The sequence below is a fragment of the Saccostrea echinata genome, unplaced genomic scaffold (assembly GCF_033153115.1).
Source record: "Saccostrea echinata isolate AGI-Se365-2 ecotype Australia unplaced genomic scaffold, CSIRO_AGI_Sech_v1 ptg000025l, whole genome shotgun sequence".
Lineage (NCBI taxonomy): Eukaryota > Metazoa > Mollusca > Bivalvia > Ostreida > Ostreidae > Saccostrea > Saccostrea echinata.
In genome coordinates this window covers 22,370,001-22,391,629 of record NW_026889774.1, presented here as the reverse complement: position 1 = coordinate 22,391,629, position 21,629 = coordinate 22,370,001, and the positions used below count along the sequence as shown (strand labels likewise).

General features: G+C 33.7%; 1 long non-coding RNA gene across 1 annotated transcript in view; it reads left to right on the top strand.

Annotated features, from left to right (window-relative positions):
- Nucleotides 1–733: 733 nt before the first annotated feature.
- LOC133192716 (uncharacterized) overlaps nucleotides 734–21,629 on the top strand; it is a 36,061-nt gene continuing 15,165 nt past the window's right edge. Inside the window, exon 1 of the long non-coding RNA XR_009721858.1 lies at nucleotides 734–787. This is a non-coding gene — a long non-coding RNA (uncharacterized LOC133192716). The remainder of the gene's footprint in view (nucleotides 788–21,629) is intronic.

Genomic DNA, 21,629 nt, shown 5'->3' with positions numbered 1-21,629 from the left:
ACTCTTTCCAATTGTTATCTATATTTTTAAAATATTAACTAATTAACGAGCTTGTTTGAGAATTTAATGCATGTATCGCAGGTATTATTTAAATAGAAATGTCTGTTTTGTCTTTCAAAGGCATCACACACACTTGAATGTATATACATGTACACCAGTGTATCCCCACTGTTGCTTTTAGAAAACTTTAGCTGGTCTGTGTATACTTTTTTACATGTATTTTGTAAAAAGCACTTATATCAAATTTTGGATTTTAAAGATCCTTAAAATTTTCAATGGGTAGAAAATTCTAAATGCTTGTATTTTGTATACGACGTTTGTAAAACCCATGATCGAACACGCTTCATTAGTTTGGGATGAGCGGTTTCTATCTGACATAGGGTAGTAGCTGATCTTCCACCAGTGACCTCCTCGAGAGGTTCACTTTATTTCAGAAATAAGATGGGTACCTTGGAAGAACCGGTGTTGTATAATTACTTATTTAATGTTAGCATGCACAGCATGTACCTTTTTTATTTTGCAAGTGTTTTACAAATACAATCTTTACTAATTAAAGGTACAATAGCTGTTCAAATTGAAGCAAGGTTTTTTTTTTAAATTTTGATAGTAAAGGTATCATTTTTAGCTCACCTAAGCCGAAGGTTCGAGTGAGCTTTTCTGAACAAAGGGGTTTGGCATCTGTATGTTTTTATATAGAGTTATTGTTCTTTGTGAAATTGTCAAGAATGCGCTGCAGCCATTGTGTTGTGTTTACGGTTTTCTCGAGGCAATTGTGGCCTACTACAGTGTAAGTAATAATTTGTTTGTCTTATGCATCTATGTTTAGGTGAGACATGATGAGTATAGTATTTTCTTGTTAATGCTTTGAATCATTTCTGCATATTTTTTGGAGACTGAGATGTAGCATCACTGCAATGCATGTTGGTTGCTGAACCAAACTTTACCAACTTTTAATCATGAGTGCATTTATATGAAACTTTGTTTAAAATATTTTGACAACTTCAGTAAGGAATTTATTGACTGTTAATTATATAATTTGATTAAGAAATCTTTCAAAGTTTGATTGCAATCAATCCCTGATTGATCTGAAAAAGTATGGAACACAGTTAATGTCATAAGTAATTTATTCTGTATTTGATGTATTATGTAACTTCAGAACATTTTCTTGTAATTTTATTTTGTACTTTTTCAGCTTTTTACCATTTATTACTACAATAAAGGTTATACTGCTGTCTTCGGGACAGACAGCATCAGTCTGTCGTGTGTCATCTGTTTTCTGGAAACCTTTCTTTTTTTTTTAATACATTTTTCGACTTCTTCTCAAGAACCATGGGGGTAATTTAAACCAACTTGCCACAAAACAACCTTGTATGATTGGGATTTAAGTTGTTCATATGAAGGACAGCGACCTCTTTCAAGGGGATATCATTAAGAATTTGGGAAAATTTAATGGTATCTTTTAAAATCTTCTCAATAGCCACTGGGCCCGAAAAGATGAACTTATGTAAAAACTTTTTTGCATACTTTAGATTTAAGTTCGTTCAAATCATGACCCCCGAGGCTAGGGCGCGGTTACAAAGGCGATTGAAGTTTAACATATGAATATATTGGGAAATCTTTAAAAATAGCAAAGACATGTATGGAAGCATTATCAAGTATAGATTCAAGTTTGTTCAAATCATGACCCCCGGGGCTAGGGTGGGGCACATTTGGCGATCAAAATTTTAAATAGAATACATAGAAACAGTTTTTAAAATTCTTCTCAAGAACAGCAAAGTCATGATAATTCATTCTTATTTGGAAGCATTCTCAGGTATTTTTGGACTCAAATTTTGTTCAAATCATGACCCCCGGGGGTAGGACGGGGCCAGAATTGGCCTTCAAACTTTTACATATTAATATATGGGAAAAACCAAGATCATTAATATTTATATGGAAGCATCCTCCAGTAGTATAGACTCAAAATTGTTCAATTTATGACTCCTAAGGTAGGGTGGGGCCACAACATATAATCGAAGTTTTACATAAAAATATACAGGGGGAAAATCTGCTGATGGAGAACAGCAAAGCCATAATATTGGCGATGTTGCCCATGGGCCTCATTTATAAAACGAGGGTTGAAATTAATATCAAATCTGGCAAGCTTTTACAAAACCTGTTACGTCTATTGATTTCGAACTCTTTTTTCGAATTCTTTTTATCATTAGTAAAATAACTTTGTTATAATAGCTATTTATTTTACGGGAGTCTGACTAAGAATACTTCACCATGATTTTCGTTTTGATATTCGTATCTCTTCTTAGTGTTGCGGTCTCAGAAGGTATGTTTTTTTCTTATATAACAGAAAAAAATCTCGTTTTTAGCTTAACATAAAATATGAAATAGACCATTATACTATTCAAAATTTAAAAATCATGCAGGGGTGCTGTTTCTCTTTATATGAAGTTACTTTATTTGGTTTGAATAATGTGTTTTCAAAAAATTTCTTTTCAGGAATTTTAGAAATCTTAAAATTAGTTCTAGTACAACCAATCCTAAAGTCCATATTCTTTGCTTGCTTGGATATATTGTAAAGTAGAATTCTTAATTTCCCTGTAGTGAAATTCGGTCTTCGAATCGTGCAATGTCTGCCACAATGACAAAACGAGTAAACATTCGTCTAAATGAAAAGAAACAACGGGTTCACTAATTGAATCAGTGGCAGTGGTCCATAGCTTAATATAAGTCATTCATATAAAAATTGAACCCTTGAATCCTGTGCCTGTACTGTACAGGCTAGTAGAAACCGGGGAGTGGGGTAGGGGGCATGCGAGGCGTGCTCCAATTATTTTACCAGTATGTTGTGCCCACTGAACACTAAGTAATTGGACCAGTAAAAACTGTAAATGGAAAACAAAGTTACTATACGTTTGCCCCCGTAAATTGACGTCGTATTATCTTTCTTTTGGTATTTCAAGAATTTCTGTTAGGTGGTGCCCGCCAAACTGAAATTGCGTCTGACGGGCCAGCTTCAATTGTTTTTAAATTTAGAAAAATAATTTAGAACAAAATTAGATTAGAAAATTTCAATACGATATCTACTCTAACATATAATCGTCAGGAAAGAGAGTCGATTTTATATTTAAAAACAAAATCTAATATTTAATTGATAATTTATCATCAATAAAATTTAATGTCTAAATTGAAACACAATAGTAAATCAAGGGAAATTTTGCAAGCATGATTTTTATGGACTTTTGAGCCTGAATACTGTTCGTTATCTTCATATATTTCATTTTAACATAACTAAGACCTTGCTTTTCCTGTTTTACGGCGTAGTAACGAGCTCTGTGTTAGCTCAGGGTCCCTGTGTCAAATTTTTCTATGTTCACGATTAGGATTGTTTATAGAATTTACGAGATGATCCTTGTCTGCTATCTTCAACTTTTCCATTTTCTGGTTCGTTATCTGGTTGAATGGTCAATTACTTGTAAAATATTTCACATGGACACGAATGGGGTATTACTTTTATATATATATATATATATATATATATATATATATATATATATATATATATATATATATATATATATATATATATATATATATATATTTTAAAGAAACGTTGATGGATTTACACATAATGTTACAGTTACTTGGGTCTTGGTTTATGAATATGTATACATGTATACCTTATTGGTACGTAAAAAGAGTGAAGGTATACAGGCTCCGTAATGGCGTGTGCTCTACTCGCTTGTTTCCACATGGCTTGTTCTTTGAAAATGACGTTGAACCTATGCACTTCGTACACCGGACGTCTCGGAACATTGATTACTTATAGTAAAAAAAAAACTTACATCTTGCAAATAATTCCTAATATATGATTTTTAACACCTTTTCAAACTTTGATTTTACGTGCCCGGAACCGAGTGCAAATTGTAAAACCCTTTTCAAAACGACGAATTACGGTGTAAAGACGAAAATGACCCCCATAGAATAATGACCAGAGAGTCATCGAAAAATGCCCCCCCCCCCCCAGCCGTAGAAAATGTCATTTTTTGTAGAAAAAGAACCCTAGCGGTCAGTTTTCTACATGTGCAACCTATAAGATATTGACCCCTGTTGAAAAATGACCCCCATCCCAACAGAGTGATACAAAGTTCAAAAGATTGATTGATGCCAAGGTTTGGGTCTCAACGGGTAATTCTCTTGCGTTTTTTCTGATTTATATATGAACAACACGCAATTAAAAAATGTTTAACTGTACATTACACGTGTTTCTTCTTATTAGACTTATTGTGTTCTCAGCTCGAAATTAAAATTGCACTATAAATACGTCACAGTGGCTATTGATTAAACCTGTTATTATGTCGTCCAGAACGTAAGTCAGGACGATGTATTTTTATCGCTGGACTTATTTTGTCCGAACATTTTCTCGGACTTGGATAAACTTAATGAAACGTTTCAGAAATGACGATGAGCAACTCTAGTTGTTCATTAAATATTTTGATTTTGAAAACTAACTACCGTTGTCATGGGAAATATGATTTCAAAGAATATTCTCACGGTTTCCTTCTAAAATCTTTGTGGAAACTTCACAAATGCATTTAAATTTAAGATTTTTAGAACTGTTTCCATTGCCGTGGAAACGATTGGACAACTTTTTTTCTCACCAAGAACAAGTGAACGAACGTGCACAGGTACACAAGTGCCGTTACATGATCATTATGTATGGATCATTGTGTATGTCTATTGTATGAGGCGCCGGATTGGTATTTATTGCCATTTAGTGATATCACCGATTTGAATAGGTGATATCACCTGTTTGAAGAGGTGATATCACTCATTCAAATTAAATAGGCAATATTTATTTACCTACTCGAATAGATGATTTCACCTATTCGGATTGGTAATATCATCTTTTCATTTTTAATTGGTGATAACACCAATTTGAATTGGTGACATCACGTACATGTATTTGCATTTCTTACACAAAAAAGACCATAAAACAACCTGGTTTGCATATGAAAAACTAGATTTCTATTGCCTTTAAGCGAATTTGAGCTGCCCTTTCCCCTGTGTTATAGTTTAAAAAATTTAAAACACCATTTGTTTTCAATCCCTGTAAAATTATATAAATTTCATTTGCAGTCAGTTTTGTTATATATATTGATACTCTCTGTTATAATTATCTTTGTGAAAAAAGACAAAACTTTTTGCTTCCTGTATAGAGTAAAGGTATGCACTATAGTCTTGGAGCAGTTTTTTTTTTTTTTTTTTTTTTTTTTTTTTTTTTTTTTTTTTTTTAAACACATATTTAATATGAATAGATAGGTGATATCATCTTTTCAAATAGGGGATGTCACCGATTCAAAAGCTAAATAGGTGATATCACGAATATCACATAGATATAATTAAACAATAAGTGATAAGTAGGATCAAGACTAAAATGTATGCTATTACTAGCAATAATATGTGAATATGATTGGCCGTTTTAGTATTTACCACCTATTCAATTGGTGTTATCACCTATTTCGATATGTTACTGATTATAGACGTTTATGGCCAATACACAAACGGGATGACTCAGAAGTCTCTAACACATCAAGTAATTATGTTCCCCAAACGAAGTTTGGGAACATATTGTTTTTACTCTGTTTCTTATTATTAAGGTCTTCCGTCTCCACGGAAGACCTTATAGTGATTCTATTGTTTCTTATTATTATTAGGGTCTTCCGTCTTCTGCGGAAGACCCTTCTATTATTCTATTGTTGATTTTTCACTTTTCTTATTAAGGTCTTTCGTCTTCAGCGGAAGACCTTCTTGTTATTCTTAGGTTTCTTTTTCACTTTTATTAAGGTCTTCCGTTTTCACGGAAGACCTTATAGTGATTCTACTGTTTCTTCTTCTTCTTATTATTATTTTTTTTTTGACCAAATTTTGTGCAGGGTTTTCTCGAAAACTATTCAGTGGTTTTTCGTGAAACTTTCAGGAAAAATTAGTCATTGTATGAACTTGTTTCATCACAAGGAAAATTTGGAAAATTCCATTTTGGTTCCAAGTTACGGGCAATTTCCTGATTTTAAAATGAAATTTTGTCCTCGAGTGTTCTCAAGAATGACTAAAGATATGAACTGGAGACTTATTGGAGAGCATAGATCGTGACTTTTAAATTTGTTGAATCGCATTTTCGTTCGTCGTCGGCACTTCCGGTCGTTTACGGAAGTGATCAAAGAAATCATAAAATTTCAACTTTCTTTTTTTAAATCAATACTTACATCACATTATTGCATCTCTTTTGTAGTTTCGAAATATGTTGGTCCCACCGGAAACAAAAACGTTAACTTCCGGTTATAAGAGAAAAACTACATAATTTTAGTATTTTTTTCCCATTAATATCCTTTGTAGATAAAGTATTTGAAATGAATTTTAAATATGTTATTTAAACTGCAGATATCTAGAGTAACATCAAATATCTTTGTAAAATTCACTTCCGGTCGCGTGTTTTCCTGTCCTCAAAATGAGAAGTTCTCTGAGCAAGATCTCGGAAACGGTGAGAGATTAAGACACCAAACTTATATGAGCAACAGACCTTAAGATGTAGGCGAAACCATTTGGGTTCAGAGCGTCAGCCGTCACTTCCGGTCGTCACAGGAAGTGATCAAAGAAATCGAAAATTTCAACTTTTCTTTTTTTAATTAAAAATTGCATCACTTTATTGCATCTTTTTCGCAGATTCGAAAGATGCTGGTCTCACCGGAAACAAAAGTGACAACTTCCGGTTATAAGAGAAAAACTACATAATTTGAGTATTTTACTTTTCCATCAATATTTTTTCTAGAAAAAGTATTTGAAATGAATTTTAAATATGTTATTCAGAGTGCAAATGTCTAGAGTAATCGTAAATATCTTTCAAAAATTCACTTCCGGTCGCATGTTTTCCTGTCCTCAAAATGTGAAGTTGTCTGAGCGAGATCTCAAAACCAGGTAAAAGATTAAAACACCAAACTTTTATGAGTAATAGACCTTGAGGAGTAGGCAAAACCATTTGGGTGAAACGCGTCAGTCGTCACTTCCGCTTGTCACAGTAAGTGTTCAAAGAAATCTAAAAAAAATTAACTTTTCTTTTTTAAATTAATGCTTGCATCACTTTATTGCATCTCTTTTGCTGTTTGGAAATATGTTAGATTCCACCGGAAACAAAAACGTCAACTTCCGGATTTAGGAGATAAACTACTTTACTTTGATATTTAACTTTCTCATAAATATTCCTCATCGATAAAGTACTTGAAATGACTTTATGTATGTTGTATATACTGCAAATGTCTAGAGAAAAGTCAAAGATTTTTATAAAATTCACTTCCGGTCTCGTGTTTACCTGTCCTCAAAATTAGAATTTGATCTCACAATATTGCTCGGCAACAGTAAACGACTGAAGTCTAAAACTTTCAAGACTGATGGTCAGTCATCAGGTATATGAATCGTGAGAAAATCTTGTATCGCCGTTACTTCCAGTCGTGACCGGAAATGATGTAAAAAATGAATGGTTAACGTTAGCAAGTTGGATTTTCACGCTGACGACCAGGGTTAAATTTCCAGAGTGTCTGAATTTCTTTTATCTCTTTTTCAGCTTGAATTTTCGTTTTTATTTTCAGAATCGGACGGAAGACCTCTCATTGCTCGCAATGAGTTTCTAGTTATTATTATTGTTTTTTTTTCTTACCGATTTTGTGCATGCAATTTCTCGAAAACGACTCAATGGATTTCCATGAAACTTTCAGGACATATGTAACATCAGTTGAACCTTATGCTTTTTTTCTGTTTTGATGACGTCACTTCCGGTCCCGAGATATTGCCGATTTAATGGTTTTCGAAGGGTCGGGTTGTCCGCAGATGTTCTCATATACGGCTTTAGTTAGAAACATGAAACTTTCAGGTATGGTAGACGTATCTCTGTAGATATGCGGAAGGCGTTTCATTTTTTTCGGAAGTGCCGCGCGTCGGCGCTCGCTATGGCCCGAAAAAAGTCCTATCGGGAATTTAAAATTTTCTAACACTTTTTCTATAATATCTTTTTACCTGTAAATATTTTGTTAAATCATATAGAACAAAAGTTGTGTAGAATGTTACGATCTTTCAAAGGATACCAACAATAAGGGCCTGGCCCCTATCATTAGGGAGCTAGAGGGGCCAAAAGTGTTTTCCTGATATCTCAAAAAGTATTGAGAATTTGTATAGCATCATAGAAGCAAAGTTGTTCAAAATGATAAGTAGCAGCTAAGGAGACCATTTAAAGTCGTCAAAATGACGTCACTTCCGGTCACACCGAGAGTAATGGTAAATGGCTCATTTTTGCACATATGACCGTAGAAGTCTCTCGATCTCAATCTCATCTCCTTCAAATTTAGACGGAAGACTTATTTGTTGCTTTGCAACAAGCTCGTCTAGTTATTATTATTATTCTTTTTTTTTTCCTTACCGATTTTGTGCAGAGGATTTCTCGGAGATTTCTCGATCGATTTGCTTCAAATTTTCAGGGTTAATGCGTTGCTATCTGAAGTTTATAACGCTTTTTTGCAGTTTTTGAAAAATCACTTCCGGTCAGAAGTTATCGCCCTTTGATCGATTTTTACATAGACCTCGTGTCTGCACAAAAACTCAAGAACGACAAATGCTAGAGTGTTGACACTTTCAGTGGTGATAGAGGACATATTCTAGATGTGCACCTTGGTTTTCAAATTTTCCGGAAGTGCGAAATATGGAAGCTCGGTAGGGGTCGAAATTTAGGACGTGATTTATGAGTGAATTTTAGAGACATTTCTTATAATAACATTTCAGATAGAAGTATTTTGTTAAAACATATTGAACAAAAAGTCTTCAAAATCACAAGACCTTTCATTTGATATCAAGAAAAAGGGGCTGACCCCTCAAATTAGGGGCTCAGAAGAGCCAAAAGTCTTTCATCTATAACTCTTTAATGATGAATATTTTGTTATAAGTTATTGAAGCAAAAATGTTTATCTTAACATTCTGCAACTATATATTATAAAATTTAGATCATATGTTACGTAATAAGGGGCCATAAGGGGCCAGAATGCTAAATCTTTGACACATTATATCTCGAAAAGGGGAAATATTTTGATAAGCAATATTGAACAAAAGATGTTCAGAATAATGTTCTAAACAATATACTCCCTTTTAATTTTTGCAAGACATCCCCATTAGGGAGTTGGAGGGCTGGCCCCTAAATATTGTTATTCTATATATCTCTTAAACGAAAGGAAATTTCTGAATAGTTGTTGAATAAAAAGTCTTCAAAATCACAAGACCTTTCATTTGATATCAAGAAAAAGGGGCTGACCCCTCAAATTAGGGGCTCAAAAGGGCCAAAAGTCTTTCATCTATAACTCTTTAATGATGAATATTTTGTTATAAGTTATTGAAGCAAAAATGTTCATCTTAACATTCTGCAACTATATATTATAAAATTTGGATCATATGTTACGTAATAAGTGGCCATAAGGGGCCAGAATGCTAAATCTTTGACACATTATATCTCGAAAAGGGGAAATATTTTGATAAGCAATATTGAACAACAGATGTTCAGAATAATGCTCTAAACAATATACACCCTTATAATTTTTGCAAGACATCCCCATTAAGGACTTGGAGGGCTGGCCCCTAAATATTGTTATTCTATATATCTCTTAAACGAAAGGAAATTTCTGAATAATTGTTGAACAAAAAGTCTTAAAAATCACAAGACCTTTCATTTGATATCAAGAAAAAGGGGCTGACCCCTCAAATTAGGGGCTCAAAAGTCTTTCATCTATAACTCTTTAATGATGAATATTTTGTTATAAGTTATTGAAGCAAAAATGTTTATCTCAACATTCTGCAACTATATATTATAAAATTAAGATTATATGTTACGTAATAAGGGGCCATAAGGGGCCAGAATGCTAAATCTTTGACACGTTATATCTCGAAAAGGGGAAATATTTTGATAAGCAATATTGAACAACAGATGTTCAGAATAATGCTCTAAACAATATACACCCTTTTAATTTTTACAAGACATCCTCATTAAGGAGTTGGAGGGCTGGCCCCTAAATATTGTTATTCTATATATCTCTTAAACGAAAGGAAATTTCTGAATAGTTGTTGAACAAAAAGTCTTCAAAATCACAAGACCTTTCATTTGATATCAAGAAAAAGGGGCTGACCCCTCAAATTAGGGGCTCAAAAGGGCCAAAAGTCTTTCATCTATAACTCTTTAATGATGAATATTTTGTTATAAGTTATTGAAGCAAAAATGTTCATCTTAACATTCTGCACTATATATTATAAAATTTGGATCATACGTTACGTAATAAGGGCCATAAGGGGCCAGAATGCTAAATCTTTGACACCTCGAACAAGGGGAAATATTTTGATAAGCAATAATGAACAAAAGAAGCTCAGAATAATGTTTTAAACAATATGCATCCTTTCACATTTTACAGACGAATATCTCAGTCAAGATCTTGACTAATCTTATCCAAAATCAGACGGAAGACCTACTCGTTGCTCGCAACGAGAACCATCTAGTTATTATTATTATTCTTTTTTTTTTAGACAAAATTTTGTGCACGCGATTTCTCGAAAACTATTCAATGAATTTCCTTGAAATTTTCAGGGATAAAAGGTCTTTATATGAATTTTATATAAAATTCCGTTTTTTGGTAAATTCGGTTCCAGTGCCAAGTTATGGACAATTTTCTGATTTTAAAATGAAATTTTGTCCGCGAGTGTTCTCAAGAATGGCTTAAGATATTAACTGGAGACTTGTTAGAGATGATAGAACATGATTTCTAGATTGGATAGGGCACCTTTTCGTTCGTCGTCGGCACTTCCGGTCGCTTACGGAAGTGATCAAAGAAATCGTTAAATTTCAACTTCCCTTTTTTAAATCAATTCTTACATCACATTATTGCATCTCTTTTGTAGTTTTGAAATATGTTGGTCCCACCGGAAACAGAAACGTCAACTTCCGGTTATAAGAGAAAAACTACATAATTTGAGTAATTTTCTTTCCCATTAATATCTTTTGTAGATAAAGTATTTGGAATGATTTTAATATATGTTATTCAGACAGCAAATGTCTAGACTAACCTCAAATATATTTCAAAAATTCACTTCCGGTCGCGTGTTTTTCTGTCCTAAAAATGAGAAGTTGTCTGAGCAAGATCTCGAAAACGGCAAGAGATTAAGACACCAGACTTATATGAGCAACAGACCTTAAGATGTAGCCAAAACCACTTGGGTTCAGAGCGTCAGCCGTCACTTCCGGTCGTCACAGGAAGTGATCAAAGAAATCAAAAAATTTAACTTTTCTTTTTTAAATTAAAGTTTGCATCACTTAATTGCATCTCTTTCGCTGTTTTGAAATATGTTAGATTCCACCGGAAACAAAAACGTCAACTTCCGGTTTTAGGTGATAAACTACGTTATTTCGATCATTAACTTTCTCATAAATATTGCTTATCGATAAAGTACTTGAAATGTTTTTATGCATTTTGTAGATACTGCAAATGTATAGAGAAACGTCAGAGATTTTTTCATAAAATTCACTTCCAGTCGCGTGTTTACCTGTCCTCAGAATTATAATTTGTTCTCACAATATTGCTCGGCAACAGTAAACGACTGAAGTCTAAAACTTTCAGAACTGATAGTCAGTCATCAGTTTATTTGAATGGCGAGGAAATCTTATATCGCCGTTACTTCCGGTCGTGACAGGAAGTGATGCAAAAAAGTTAATGGTTAGCACGTTGGATTTTCACGCTGACAACCAGGGTTAAATCTCCAGAGTGTGTGAATTTCTTTTATCACCTTTTCAGCTTGAATTTACGTTTTTATTTTCAAAATCGGACGGAAGACCTCTCATTGCTCGCAATGAGTTTCTAGTTATTATTATGTTCCCCAAACGGAGTTTGGGAACATATTGTTTTTACTCTGTTTCTTATTATTATTAAGGTCTTCCGTTTTCACGGAAGACCTTATAGTGATTCTACTGTTTCTTCTTCTTCTTCTTATTATTATTATTTTTTTTTTTTGACCAAATTTTGTGCAGGCGTTTTCTCGAAAAGTATTGAGTGGTTTTACGTGAAACTTTCAGGAAAAATTAGTCATTGTATGAAGTTTGTTCATCACAAGGAAAATTTGGAAAATTCCATTCTGGTTCCAAGTTACGGGCAATTTCCTGATTTTTAAATGGAATGTTGTCCGCGAATGTTCTCAAGAATGGTTAAAGATATGAACTGGAGACTTATTGGAGAGCATAGAACGTGACTTCTAAATTTGTGGAATCGCCTTTCCGTTCGTCGTCGGCACTTCCGGTCGTGTACGGAAGTGATCTAAAAAATCGTAAAATTTCAACTTTCATTTTTTGAATTAATTCCTATATCACATTATTGTATCTTTTGTGTAGTTTCGAAATATGTTGGTCCCACCGGAAACAAAAACGTCAACTTCCGGTTATAAGAGAAAAACTACATAATTTGCGTATTTTTCTTTCCAAAATAATATCTTTTGTAGATAAAGTATTTCAAATGAATTTTAAATATGTTATTCAGACTGCAAATGTCTAGAGTAACGTCTAATATTTTTGTAAAATTCACTTCCGGTTGCGTGTTGTTTTTTTTTTTTTTGTCCTCAAAATGAGAAATTGTCGGAGCAAGATCTCGGAAACGGTAAGGGATTAAGACACCAAACTTAAATGAGCAACAAACCTTAAGATGAAGGCAAAACCATTTGGGTTAAGAGCGTCAGCCGTCACTTCCTGTCGTCACGGGAAGTGATCAAAGAAATCGAAAATTTCAACTTTTCTTTTTTAGATTAAATATTGCAACACTTTATTGCATCTTTTTCGCAGATTCCAAAGATGTTGGTCCCACCGGAAATAAAAACGACAACTTCCGGGAATAAGCGAAAAACTGCATAATTTGAGTATTTTACTTTCCCAGCAATATTTTTTTTTCTAGATAAAGTATTTGAAATGAATTCAAATATGTTATTCAGACTGCGAATGTCTAGAGTAATCTTAAATATCTTTCAAAAATTCACTTCCGGTCGCATGTTTTCTTGTCCTCAAAATGTGAAGTCTGAGCGAGATCTCGAAACCAGGTAAGATTAAAACACCAAACTTTTATGAGTAATAGACCTTGAGGAGTAGGCAAAACCATTTGGGTTAAACGCGTCAGTCGTCACTTCCGCTTGTCACAGTATGTGGTCAAAGAAATCTAAAAAAAAATAACTTTTCTTTTTTAGATTAAAACTTGCATCACTTTATTGCATCTCTTTTGCTGTTTGGAAATATGTTCCACCGGAAACAAAAACGTCAACTTCCGGTTTTAGGAGATAAACTACTTTATTTTGATATTTAACTTTCTCATAAATATTGCTCATCGATAAAGTACTTGAAATGACTTCATGTATGTTGTATATACTGCAAATGTCTAGAGAAAAGTCTGAGATTTTTTATAAAAATTCACTTCCTGTCTCGTGTTTACCTGTCCTCAAAATTAGAATTTGATCTCACAGTCATCGGTTTGAATTGTGAGAAAATCTTGTATAGCCGTTATTTCCGGTACTTCCGGTCGTGACCAGAAGTGGTGTAAAAAAGGTGAATGGTTAATGGTTAGCACGTTTGATTTTCACGCTGACGACCAGAGTTAAATCTCCAGAGTGTCTGAATTTCTTTTATCTCTTTTTTCAGCTTGAATTTTCGTTTTTATTTTCAGAATCGGACGGAAAACCTCTCATTGCTCGCAATGAGTTTCTAGTTATTATTAAGGTCTTCCGTTTCAGACGGAAGACCTTATAGTGATTCTACTGTTTATTATTATTATTATTTTTTTCCCGTTTTTTGTCCAAGCGATTTCTCAGAGATGGCTCGATGGATTTTCTTGAAACTTTCAGGAATTATGAACAATAAAATAAACTAAAAACATTTTTAAGGATTTTGCAAAATTTATTTCCGGTCGTCAGATATGTCCAATTTCCGTTTTTTCAAAAGAGATCATGTCCGGACGATATCTCAGAAACGGTAAAAGATTAAGACCTCAAACTTTCAGGGATTATAGATCATGACAAGTACGTTTGCAGAATATGTTTAAATCCGTCAGCCGTCACTTCCGGTCGTCACAGGAGGAGATCAAAGGAATCGAAAATTTCAACTTTTCTTATTTTAATTAAATCTTGCATCGCATTATTGCATCTGTTTTACAGTTTCGAAATATGTTAGTCCCAGCGGAAACAAAAACGTCAACTTCCGGTTATAAGAGAAAAACTACATAATTTGAGTATTTTACTTTCCCATAAATATCGCTTATAGATGAAGTATTTGATATTGATTTTTAGATATGTTATTTAGACTACAAATGTCTAGAGTAACGTCAAATATATTGGTAAAATTCACTTCCGGTCGCATGCGTTACTGTCCGCAAAATAAGAACTTGTCAAAGTGAGATATCAGAAACGGTAAGAGATTAAGACACCAAACTTATATGAGTAATAGAACTTAATGAGTAGGCAAAACTCTTTGGGTTAATAGCGTCAGCCGTCTCTTCCGGTCGTTACAGGAAGTGATCAAAGAAATCGAAAATTTAAACTTTTCTCTTTTGAAATAAAACTTGCATCATATAATTGAATCTCTTTCACAGTTTCTATATGTGTTGGTCTCACTGGAAACAAAAAACCACACTTTCCGGTTATAAGAGAGAAACTATGTTATTGGGATTTTTAACATTCCCAAAAATATCACTTATTGATAAAGTTTTTGAAATGATTTTTACATATGTTATTGAGACTGCAATTGTCTAGTGTGAAGTCAACCATCTTAGGAAAATGCACTTCCGGTCGCGTGTTTTTCTGTCCTCAAATTGAGATTTTGTTCACCTAAATGCTCAAAAACACTACATGACTGAAGTCAAAAACTTTCAAAACTTATAGTTAGTTACCAGTTTATCTACATCATGTAAAAATCGTGCGTTGTCGTCACTTCCGGTCGTGACAGGAAGCGATGCAAAAAAGTGAATTTTTAGTTTTTTCTTTTTGCAGAATTGTTTGGCTAATGCAGATGTTAGATAGACCATGACCATGCAAATTAATTTTGTACATTTTATTCGTTTGGAGCACTTTCGTTCATGACGAAGTACATAAAGAAAACAGAAAAGTAATTCCGTTTGTTTTTATCTGTATCTACATATCTTTGGAAGCCTTGAGATAACTTTTGTTATTATTTAGAGTAATCTTATTGAGATGATTGTGGGTTTTTTTCAAAGAAGTCAAGAAAACGGAAGACCTGTTATTGCCTAGGCAATAAGTATCTAGTTATTATGTTCCCCAAACGAAGTTTGGGAACATATTGTTTTTACTCTGTTTCTTATTAGGGTCTTCCGAGCTTCCTTCGGAAGACCCTACTGTTATTCTACTGTTTCTTATTATTATTTTATTTTTTTTTTTCCCGCCGATTTTCAGCAGGCGATTTCTCGGAGACCTTTTGTCCGATTGCTATGAAACTTTCAGGGTAGATACAATGTATTATTGTCTAAAAATGGATTTTTCAAATTTTTGATATATACCCCCGTTCATGAGTTATTGCCCTTTAATCGATATTTGGAGGGTCTCTTGTCCAGTAGAATTCTCAATAACGACACATGATATTTGCATGAAAACTGGAGAACTTGTAACTTATACATTGCAGATGCGCAGAACATTAAAATTGTAGGCTATTTTTTTTAAGTTCGGAAGCTATGTGACGGCAAGTTTTAAGAATTATTTTTCCATGAAATTTTGCTGCTTTTTGTTTAATAACTTTTAAACTGATAAAAATTTGGTAAGACATATAGAATAAAAAGTTGTGTGTAATTACGAGAGCTTTCAGACAACATCAAGAAAAAGGGGCTGGCCCCTATATTCAGGGGACAGCAGGTCATAAAAGTATTTTTTGGATAGCTAAAAATATTAAAATATTATGAAAAAGTTTGAATGACATAATTTCTAACATATCAAATCTTGTCATGTGGTATAAAGAGAAACAAGCTCCGTGCTATATTTTATTCTATTTTATATAATAATTATTCGAGAATCGTACAGGAACAAGTTGTCTACAAACCAGCCACGCCTTTTAGGGCATCGTAACACATGCTTGTACGGTTTTAGATAGTTGTTGTGTTTTAAATAAATTGTTTTGATTCGATTTCTCTGTTTTCTGTTATTCAAATCGTTTATAAATGCAAGTTATTTACACAAGTAAAGGTAAATCAACATTTACAAATGCATCCGTATAGAAAGAGTCTTAATCGGGGCCTCTTGTTTGTAACCTGGATGTAAACAATCACGAGCGGCATTGTGGGAAGACGACACTAAAGACCCGATATACGAAAAACGTGATTTGATCTGATGCTTTGTTGGCAAATATTTAAAAAAAAGTGTAGTTTAGTATAGCATAATGCTTCATAATCAATAATTTTTAAAAATAAATCATGTCTAACACTCAATCTGATTATTTTATTTTTTGAAAAATCATCAGGTCGAATATCAGGTCTTTAGTATATCAAGTCTTTAGTATGTCCCCGGAAGTAGCCATGCAAGTCGGAATTACAGACAGAAAAACTGAAAATGAGAAGAAAATATGTGAAGTTGACAGTTGTACATTTTCTTAACGTACGAGCCGTATGTAGACATGCAGATTTAATCCACATCTTCGAAGCACATAAAATCCTTGGTTGCGTACAGGGAGCATTAGTTTTAAAGGGATATATATATTCTTGCGCAAATTGTTTACGAGGAAATTCTGACGATCACATTAACAGCGATGAACAGTCTTGTGTCGGAATTTTCTGTGATAAATGTAGCGAGTGATGAAAGAGTTCACGGTGACATTTTAATATATGATTGGCGTGCACCATGGAAATGAAGGTTAGAATTTTTCTTATCTAAAATTTAACAGCTGCTTACAGCACTGATGTTTACATGTATATGCCAGCAAATGTATAAATGTACGCACAAACACTGATGTATGTTATCTATTTTATGGTTCAGTCTCTGTCTGTTAGCCCTGACATGACATTGTCAAATCCCCATTGCTTTACCTTATATTTAAATGCACGAGAGCATGTAATTTCACCAAGACTTATTTTTTTTTATTGAAACAAAAAAATGCAAAAATTCAACAATACACTATCTAACATACTACATATACAAACATGATAATTATTGTTATATATTCTTCAACAAGTATGAATAGCTGTTATAACTAGGGCCTTAATTAATATTATAATTTGTTATACCTTTAAAAATTTGTTCTTATATAAATCTATACCAGTGTACACTCAAAATGTCTAACATTTCCAAGGTTTTATGAGCAATCATAAAAAATCTATGTTGAACCGCAAAGTGAGATATTGAACCTGTCGATGAGATCATTGGACTGCTTACATATTACAGTATGCGCGGGATTAGTTAAATCTCATTTGCATTCGTTGGTGTTCGAAAGTTACGGAATTGACAGAGTTTTTCCTCAGTGCTGGTAAAGGAAATTTACATCACGGAAGCCACTACAAAATACATGTATGTCAAACAAAAAAAGAAAGTAAAAGATATAACAAAACATTTATTGACCGTGTTCTCGGGGTAAAATGCAATTTGCTGACCCCTTGAACCAAACTGTTTCCCTTCGGCCTAATGGCCTCAGGCAAACAGTTTGGTTCTTGGGTCCGACAAAACACATGTTGCCCTCGAACCCAGTTAGTAAATGTGTATTATTATTGGAAAATCTCAAAAATGTCACTCAGTTAAATTGCAAAAGAAATTTGGAAATATATTTATACATAAAAGTTTGAATTATTTCTGTGATAAGACTGCAGGATTGATTTGTGTTTTGTTTGTTGCCCCTTCAAATTTTTTTTAGTCATATTATTATGCCACCACTTGCTGGTGGAGGCCTGCAAATATAGACCTGTACTTGACACTTATGGCCTTTGGGTAGTGAGGGATCTTTTTCATGCCAGCACCTTCTGTGACACAGAACCTCGGTTCATACGGTTCCATCTGAGGAACCTATCTCCACATCCAGCTGTGGGATTCGAACCTGCGACGTAAGGATCAGCTTCTTACTGACACTTTGATTGATTGTATGTTGTTTTACATCTTACTTGAGAATTTTTCTCTTGTATAGAGTAACGGTGCAACGATAAACCGTTTGACGGTATATCGCGGTATATTTTTCCACGGTTCAATTCACGATACGCTAAACTGATATCGCGGTTCGGTTCAATCGGTCCAGAATTATCCGTTTTGTCCATTTTATTTCCTTCTTTACTATTTCAAAATGGCTTCCGCGCAAAACATGAGCCGGTGAGGTCGCCGATAATGCATTTACGGCAGTTAAACTCATCTCCAGCATCTTACAGACCTCAGATTTATAACGGAGAGGGACTTAATGTGATTATAAGTTATAGATGTTAAGACAAATGATAAACCCTTTAGATCTAAACGTATTCTTTGGTAATACACGATATTCCATCACCTGTGTATTTCGATGAAAATTCGCTGTCTTGTTGACTAAAACGTATTAACACGAGAAATATGACAACTGGTTTTCTACGTAAATAAAAGAATGAATGTCTTCCTTTTTCATTCCAATTTAAAAGGAAGATTATTAGGAAAGGTTCCCGTAGTTCCCTGTAAATGTTCATCATTGGTTTAAAATGACACAACTCAAAGATCTATTTAACAATCGAATTCAAGTTAACAAAATTTTATTTTAATTATTATTAAAAAATATGAACATTTTGTATAACCCTGTCAAGTTTTAAAAAATATGATGACAAACTTGAAAGACTATTTAACCTTTTTATGTATCGTGATACGTATCGTATCGTGAACTGAATACCGTGATACGTATCGTATCGTGAGGTTAGTGTATCGTTGCACCCCTAGTATAGAGACATTACCACATACTGGTGAAGGGCTTCAAACATAGACCTTAATACTTGGCACTAAGGCCCATTGAGCAGTGAGGGTTCTTTATTGTCCCAACATCTACTGTGAGGTTTTTAAGGTCTCATCTGAAAAACCTTTGACTTTCATTCTAATGCTTGGCGCTTGGTGAAGGAACCTTCATTACCTGTATGTTTATGTCTTAGGTTTGACACAGCAAATGAGAATCAAGCCCAGGCCTCCTGATTACAAAATGAATGCCCTACAACTAGGCTACCATTACAGATAATGAACTAGATTAATTACCATGTAAAACATTGTTTAGTAAAAAATTAGTTCTTGAAATTAGAATATAGAATTTTTTATGATTTGGGTATGTAAACTTAGAGTGGTATTTGGGTTATACAGTAAAACACGCTTACTGCGAACAGACTTAAATAAGGAATTGAAGCGTATAGTGAAGTGATTTTCATTCCCTGTGGTTTTAAAACATACTGAAAACTAAACTGAAAAATGAATACATTTATAATGAATCAAAATTATTTGTCCCTGGCACTTATAAGCATGTTTTACTGTAATGACAAAATAATGGGGATTTGTTTTCACAGTGGCTGTATATTGTGAATAATTTAATAAGTCAATAGCAACTTTTCAGTTTTCAACTAATCTTGTTCAAGCAGATGCTTGTCTGTCTCTGTAAACTCCAACGAGCAGGAGTTTATGGAGACAGTCGAGCATCTGCTTGAATGAGACTAGTTTTACACATGCTATCTACATGATCTTAGTGGTAATTTAAAAAAAAAAAAATGTATACTGGTATATTATTTAAAAAGTACATATTATACAAAAAATACCCACTAACCGGTTATGAAAATCATTACCCGTCATCCCATACTAAACCGGTTACTATATTTCTGACTGATTAGATGGTTACCCAGTTGACCATTGCCATCCTAATAAATTTTTTACATGTATAAGTTATGTGCATTTCCTTTGTGAAATCATGAAAAAAAACTCCTAATTAATCCCTATTTATATTATATTTTGTAATTACATCCTCAAAATTGACTGCATGTAAACATCTATTTAATAGAGTACTTTTTACAAATAATACACGGAAAATGTGACAGTATCTTTGAACTCTGTTTGATGGTTTCAATAGGGGTGTCAATGAATATTCGAGTACTCGACTATCATTCAATCATATTGACTATCGACTAAAATTTGTTAAGTCGGTTGTTCGTTAAAAATTTGCTACTCTTAAATTCAATGTAAAACAAGAGGCCCATGGGCCACATCGCTCACCTGAGCACATTGGCTAGGAAAAAAAAAGCAAAAATCAGTACAGAATTTAAAAGTTTACAAGGAGGGGGGTGTTGAATTTTAAACTACTTGATGATGCTTTCATATCAATATAACAAATGGCTTTGTTGTTCTTGAGCAGCAGATTTTTTTCCCATATATTCATTTGTAAAAATTTGATCCCCCATTGTGGCCCCACCCTACCCCCGGGGGCCCTCATTTGAACAAATTTCATTCTACACTACCCAAAGATGCCTCCATATCAATTTGACTAATCATTGGCTTTTCTGTTCTTGAGAAAAAGACTTATATATTCCTCTGTAAACTTTGATCACCTATTGTGGACCCAACCTATCTCCGGGATAATGATTTGAACAAACTTGAATCTTCACTATCTGAGGATGCTTCCATATAAATATGACCAATCATGGCTTTACTGTTCTTAAGAAGGAGATTTTTAAAGATATTTTCCTATATATTTCTATGTAAAACTTGGATCCCCCATTGTGGCCCCACCCTACCCCGGGGGTCATGATTTGAACAAACTTGAGTCTACACTACCTGAGGATGCTTCCATATAAATATGACCAATCTTGGCTTCACTGTTCTTAAGAAGAAGATTTTTAAAGATATTTTCCTATATATTTCTATGTAAAACTTGGATCCCCCATTGTGACCCCACCCTACCCCTGGGGGTCATGATTTGAACAAACTTGAATCTACACTACCTGAGGATGCTGCCATAAAAATATGAACAATCATGGCTTTGCTGTTCTTAAGAAGAAGATTTTTAAAGATATTTTCCTATATATTTCTGTGTAAAACTTTGATCCCCCATTGTGGCCCCACCCTACCCCCGGGGGTCATGATTTGAACAAACTTGAATCTACACTACCTGAGGATGCTTCCATATAAATTAGGGCTGGGACGATTCAGGGTTCAATCGGTTCGGTTCGGTTTCGGTTCAGAATGATACGGTTCGGTTTTTTTCGATTCGGTTCGATTTAACCTTAAACAGTCTAAATATTTCTCACCATAAATGAAAAATGATAACCTCTGCTTTAAAAACTGATTAAAATCCTTTACTCCAGTCTTCACAAAAACTTTTCTGAGACACTAACAAGTGAGGCTAGTGGATTTGACATTTTTACTAGCTAAAGTAAAATTTCTACTAGCCAAGAAAAATAATAAAATTCGAAACCTTTTGTTGTATTATTTTATTCCATTTCATAATGAATTACTCTTCTTTTCATATTTCTTCTGCTTATTTTCTCATTTTGTATTTTTCTTCTGAGTCAGTGATAAATAAATAATCAGAGAAACTATTTAAGGCTGAATTTAACAGAATGAACAATCATGGT